This window comes from Epinephelus lanceolatus, chromosome 9 (assembly GCF_041903045.1).
Source record: "Epinephelus lanceolatus isolate andai-2023 chromosome 9, ASM4190304v1, whole genome shotgun sequence".
Classification (NCBI taxonomy): Eukaryota; Metazoa; Chordata; class Actinopteri; order Perciformes; family Serranidae; genus Epinephelus; species Epinephelus lanceolatus.
The window spans coordinates 44,396,067-44,403,085 of NC_135742.1; positions in this window are offsets into that span (position 1 = coordinate 44,396,067).

Genomic DNA, 7,019 nt, shown 5'->3' on the forward strand with positions numbered 1-7,019 from the left:
CCCCTTCTTCCTCCCAAGTGCCCACCTTCTATACCAATACACTCCTAATGGCACCTGTTCCTTATCCTCTCCTCCATCTCCCACTGGACTGAATTGATGCAAACGATTGCACACCCATTTGCTGTCTGGAGAGGTGACCCACTTGTATGGTTTGCTTGCCCCACCTTCTCCCAATTGCAGGTATTGATGCCCCACCATTGTTTCCCCCTGCCCAGGGGGTGGAGTGGTTTGTGGGAAAATTGTGGGACCCCTCAGGTGTTTGATGGCTTTTATTGATTCACACCAGACTCTCCAGCTCCCATTTACCCTCTGCCATGCCATACAAGCCTTTTAGATAGTGGCTGAATCTGCAGAGGCAGCTATTGTTAAGAGGTATTATTCTGTTCTGCCAATGCATTAGCACACATTTTCCTCCCATGCAGACAGGAGGAAATGTTGTCTTTCTGCATCTCAAATTAATAATGTCAATGTCAAATGTCTCTCATTAATTAGCGTATAGTGTCTGTCATACTGTAACCTTCCACCTTCAACACTTGTTTTGTTTTTTTTGTTTGTTTGGGGGTTTTTTTCCCCAAAGATCTTCAAACTTACACACCTGTCAAAAAAACATTTACCTTTGACTTCTTTAATTTTGATTGTTTGCAATGTGAACTAGAAAATAACATGTGATAGTCAAGCAGCAACCCCTGGGGCCGAAAAATAAAGCCGAAAACTGCAGTTCCTCTAACGACCACTTGAGGCTTTCTCCAGAGGCCAGTCAATCCCCATATACCCCCCACATTAAAATGCCCAACTTTACAGCAGGAATAAACATGCTTACAGCCTGGAACAAAAATAAAGGTTTTGATGTCTATAGGTAATATCCTCTTTTTATGACAACTGTTTCTTTATATACAATTTACATTTTATTAAGGCTTAAATTTAGTCTGATAATAGCATTCTTGGCTACTCAGTCAGATCCACCCCCTCCACAGCTCCACCCTCTCACCCAAATATCGTCACTTCTGGCTCCACAAAACCAAGATGGTAATGGCAAAAATGCCAAACTCGAGCCTTCAAAATGGTAGTCCATGAACCAATGGGTGACATCATGGTAGCTTTGTCCTGCAAATGTCCTGCAAAGTCATTTCTTTAGGTTTTTGTGGTCACTGCTACAAAGACCTGCAGGCTACAGTGTGCATGTTGTTAACAGCAGTTGATACTTTAACAACATGTTTGTAAAAAACTGTCAGTTGAATCTGAACTGAAGGCTGGTATTTTGTCCAGCAAATGTGTTCAGTTTGTCCCCATTATGATGATGATTTACTCCATCCAGGAACAATTACTTTATCCTCAATTGTAACACAAGCAGAGTGGCCTTCAGCTGCTGATGGCACTTTCAGTCCAGTTAACCATGTTAAACATCTAATTTTGTGTGTTACAAAATAATACTAACAAGATCTACTAAACTAAACTATTTTTCTGAGCTTTTAGCTACATCTCCCGTATTCATCAGTTGAACTGGCTCAAGTACCATCATGTGACATGAGATACTGAAAGCTCAGAAAAAAGCTTTGATGTTTTGTTTTTTTGCCATACAACCTGTTGCTAAGTTCTAGAATGAACCTCCATGCTCAAATCTCATTTTGTGGTATATTTAAATAACTTCCTTATTATCCTGAGAGAGTGAACTTTCCAACATCATACCTGCATGATCTGATCATCTTATCTTTACAATTCATTCAGCATACATTTTGCCAGAAGGAATTGATCTGTATCGAGGAAATATGGCCCATCCATTGGGAATTCTGACTTGCTGCACGTCTACACGTTGCCTTGCAGGAAGTCAGACTTTCTGCCATGTCTGAAACATAAATTAGCCTGAGCAGCAATAGCCAGACATGGAAGTGTGCTACTTAGAGAAACTTAAACTTCAAAAATCCGAGAAAAAAGATGTTGGCGCACCAGACACACTGATTGATCTCTGGGACTTGCAGAGCAAAACTGCAGTAATGAGCGCTTAGCACCAAACATGGAGACAAAGTAAAAGAGGAAAATAACAAGGAACTTGCAGATTACCACTTTAACAGCCTATCGAGATGTAGAACAATCAGCAGCAGCATGATCAGATTGGAGCGTACAGAAATAGAGCTTTAGAGGCTGTTGTGTTCATTGTTGTGAGGGAGCAGCGAGGTGAGAATTGACTGTCTGGTGCAGGGAGCAGGCTCTCCATGCCAGTAACCACCTCTTCATCAGCACCCCTTTGACACCAGCGTTCACCCACTAGAATATATATCACTTTCAAAAGCATGATGCCTGCTCCGCAAATATTTAATTTTCAACTTGAGGTGTACCTCTTGTTTATATAACAAAAGCCTCCTCTCAATTAGAGCACCTAGGGGTGGGAGGAAGCGAGGGTGCATATCTGTACACCCATACCCCCTCCTGCTCTCTCTTCTCTCCCTCTCAAACACACTCAGTCATGAACAGTCACACACATACACACTCTCTTCAGCTCTGTTTCTCACACACTCTTTCCATCTCTCTTCCTGCATAGCTCTTTTGGAGATAATGAGATTAAAAATCTATTTTTGTCAGTCAGATACCTGCAAGTGATGCATTAGTGGAAACATTCGGCAACACTAAGGCTATTACTAAAATGAATGGGAATGAAATTGCTTTCCCCATTTTCCCACTTCAACGCCTGTCACACTCACAGAGTGGTTAGCAGAGCCTTACCTGGCCTTTATTGTTTTTACATTATTTCAGTATGAGTCTCAGCCTCAGCAACGCAGAGGATAATGATGTGTCACTCATGGTTGAGATTACACAAATTAGAAGCATTGTAAAACTACAATTCTGCAACATTCACAAGTATGTATCAAGATGTAAGAAGGGTGGAGTGGGTGGGAAGAACACACTATTGTGCTATATACTCATTTGGTGCTTGTAGAAATGCATTCAGATTATTTACTAGATTGTTATTGAACCAAATCCCTTTTTTTGTTCAAACACATCATTAGCTGGACTGTAAAGATGAAAATATGTGTTTACGTAATATTATAACGATAACTGGCAGCATAACAGTCATGGTTTTTATTGTGTCGTAAAAGAGTCCCACCCACATGGAAATAAAGGACACCAAAAAATACACTGACGTGATAAAACAGACAACACAGAACTCCTGCGAAATCATTCAACTTATCAGAAATTAAGGGCATTTTACAAAAAGCCTCCAGTCAGTATATTGCAATCATAAAACATGAGATGTTCTTTGTCTCTGATCTCAACAAAAGTCTTCACTCTTTAGCTAGATGATAAAGCTAGTCTGATTCTATGGGTAATAGTTGTGTACTTGAATGTAAGTCTTCACACAGGTTATATTGTCCTCATATAAGGCTCTAATGTATTTTTTTCTGTGTGTGTGTGTGTGTGTGTCTGTGTGTCTGTCTGTCTGTCTGTCTGTCTGTCTGTCAGTCTGTCTGTCTGTGTCTGTGTGTCTGTGTGTGTCTGTGTTTAGAGCATTGTCTATTGGCATGAGACTCATGAACAGCCAACCATCGTATCATTACGGCTGCATTACAAACTGACTCTGCCTGGCAGCGTATCATATCCCTGCCAAAGATGGCTTTTCTGTAACACGAAATCACTGACAAGGTAGTGTTATTCTATGACTTAAGAATGAGAACAGGCTGAGCCCATGTAACTTCTAGAAGTGCCTAAATGCATATTTCCACATTTCAAGGATGAATGACCCAGGTTACCAAGACCCATATTTCATAAACCGCAGTGATTTCTTCATCTAAATCATCAACATGTCTCTTAGACCCCATCCCAACTAGACTACTTAAGGAAGTCTTGCCTTTAGTTAACACTCACTTATTAGACATGATCAATATATCTTTATTAACATTCTATGTACTACAGTCCTTTAAGGTAGCTGTAATTAAACCTCTTATAAAAAGCCCACCCTGGATCCAGAGGTGTGAACCAAGATAGATAGATAGATAGATAGATAGATACTTTATTCATCCCCTCAGGGAAATTCAGGGTATCTCATAGCTCAGTAAATACAGTAAGAACAGACAGTAGCCTACAAAACAACGCAAACACACAATAAAAGACATATTCGGACAGTCAATAAATGTGAGCTTGATAAAAAAATAGAAAAAAGAGTCAGTAGTGGGTTGTGTAGTTGTGTGGTGGCGTGAGGGGGCGGACATTTCTCCTGTTTTAGCTTCTCTGCACTGGCTCCCTGTAAAATCCAGAATTGAATTTAAAATCATACTCCTAATTTATAAAGCTCTAAATGGTCAGGCTCCGTCATATCTTAGAGAGCTCATAGTGCCATATTATCCCACCAGAACTCTGCACTCTGAGAACGCAGGGTTACTTGTGGTCCCTAAAGTCTCCAAAAGTAGATCAGGAGCCAGAGCCTTCAGCTATCAGGCTCCTCTCCTGTGGAATCATCTTCCTGTTGCGGTCCGGGAGGCAGACACCGTCTCCACATTTAAGACTAGACTTAAGACTTTCCTTTTTGATAAAGCTTATAGTTAGGGCTGGCTCAGGCTTGCCTTGTACCTAGTTAGGCTGACTTAAGCCTAGTCTGCTGGGGGACCTCCTATAATACACCAGGCACCTTCTCTCTCTCATGTCCTGTTACTGCATCTCGCCGTACTGCATGTCACTAACTCGGCTTCTTCTCCAGAGCCTTTGTGCTCCACTGTCTCGCAGGTTAACTTATATCGCAGCGGTGCCTGGATAGTGTGACGTGTGTAATTGTGCTGCTGATGTAGTCCTGCCAGATGCCTCCTGCTGCTGCTGTTATCATTAGCTTCTAACTCTTCTACTGTTATTATACACATATGATTATTGTCACATATGTATACTATCATATATTAATATATACTTTCAACATATTGTACCACAATAGCCTTAATTATAATTATAATATTATTACTTTCATTAATGTTGTTGTAAGTTACTGTCATTCCCGTCTGTCCTGCATCTCTCTCTGTCTCTGTCTCTGTCTCTGTCTCTCTCTCTGTCTCTCTTTCTGTCTCATTGTGTCATATAGATTACTGTTAATTTATCATGTTGATCCATTCTGTACGACATCTATTGCACGTCTGTCCATCCTGGAAGAGGGATCCCTCCTCAGTTGCTCTTCCTGAGGTTTCTACCATTTTTTCCCCCGCTAAAGGGGTTTTGGGGGAGTTTTTCCTTATCCACTGTGAGGGTCCAAAGAACAGAGGGATGTTGTATGCTGTAAAGCCCTGTGAGGCAAATTGTGATTTGTGATATTGGGCTTTATAAATAAAACTGATTAATTGATCGATAAAGTTTCACACAGTGTTTGGGGAAAATAACCTCAAACACATTTTCAACATTTTAATGCATATTTTGTTGCTTGAATAGATCAAAAACGTAATTTGATAACAATTAGGAACATTGTCTTATTCATGACAGATTTATATCTTGTCAGAATCCTACACTGTAAACCTTCATCCACTCACTCAACTTTATTTCTCTGGAAACAGTTTGCACTCAAACTTTTACTTTAGTACAATACAGTAACACAAGAGTTTTGAGTGCACCAGACACAAAATAAATGTGTCACATGACCCTTGTCTGATGGGAAATTAATGTCAGTTTAACATAATTTTTTGAGCATTTAATTCTGTCTTGTGAAATTAAAAACACTGAGTACACATTTTACAATATTGTTTTAATATTTAATTGAACAAAAAAATAAATTGTGACAAGCGTAGGTTTCTCAATTGCTTCAATAAGGTAAAGAGATTAATTCTGAACCAGGACGTGCTCTTAATTTCACCTCAGCACAACTTTAGGTTAGACACTGTAATATTCATTTTCTTCGGCTTATGGCCTTAAACACATTGTCTGACAGCATGCTGGCAAACTCACACAATTTGTTAAGTGCACAATGATAGTGTTGTTTATTGGCCTTAAACTACTTAGGTGAGATCTGCTTTATAAATTTTGGTCAAATTATCTCAACACTCAAGTCATTTTGACAATCCGGGGCATTTGTGTAGACTTCACATTAAAATTTTATGTCATGGATGGATTAGGGTTTACAGTCATTAACCTTGTCATGCAAATTTCAGAGGACCTTCCTGACTGGCAAGTGCCCTGCTCCTTTCTATGACATCACACCACGTTAACAACTTCACTTCCCCATCTTTGCTCTCATCAGAGCCACAAGACTCCATTGTCAAAAACAGTAATTTAAGTTTGCTGAACGCGGGTGCAGTCAATTAGTTTATTGTATTGTGTTACTTTAGTTAATCCAAACTAACCCTTTTAAAAGCCAAAGTCACACAATAACGCAAACTACCTAACTGTTTGAGGCGGCAGTAGACCAGCAGCTCCCCTGTGCTCAGAGATGTAATATTATGGTTTTCTTCTCAGTGAATAAGATCCACCCCTCGCTTCTCCACAGCTCCACCCTCTCATACAAATACGGTCCCTTCAGGCTCCAAGAACACAGATTGCAACAGCTTAAATGCCAGGCTTGAGGCTTCAAAACAGCAGTCCACAAACCAATGGGTGATGTCACGGTAGCTCCATCCACTATTTTGTACAGTCTATGGGCCAAACAGATCATTTTTACTGACGGGCCCATCAACAAACTGACATCAACAGAAACCAAATAAATATTTGTAGGGCTTATAATGATACCAGAAACACAACTATACTGTAAACGTCTAGCATTGGCCACCCAGTCAATTAACTTTTAATATCATCAGTTAGTTATTTCAGACTTTAAAGTCGCTTTGAATCTAGTCCTGAGCATCACAGAGCCAGCAGGTTCACCTATTTGATGATCCAGCTGCGCACACTAAGCATTATGACAGCTTGTGATAGTTTGTTCTGCTTTGAGGTAATGTATTGTATTAGTATGAGCACTGGGCAGCAAGCTGTGCAAACAGAGCCGACAGGATGTGCAGGGATTGATCTGAAGCTAAAGGTGGAGAAGTGGTGCCAACAGGTCTGGACCCCACAGAGTGGAACCA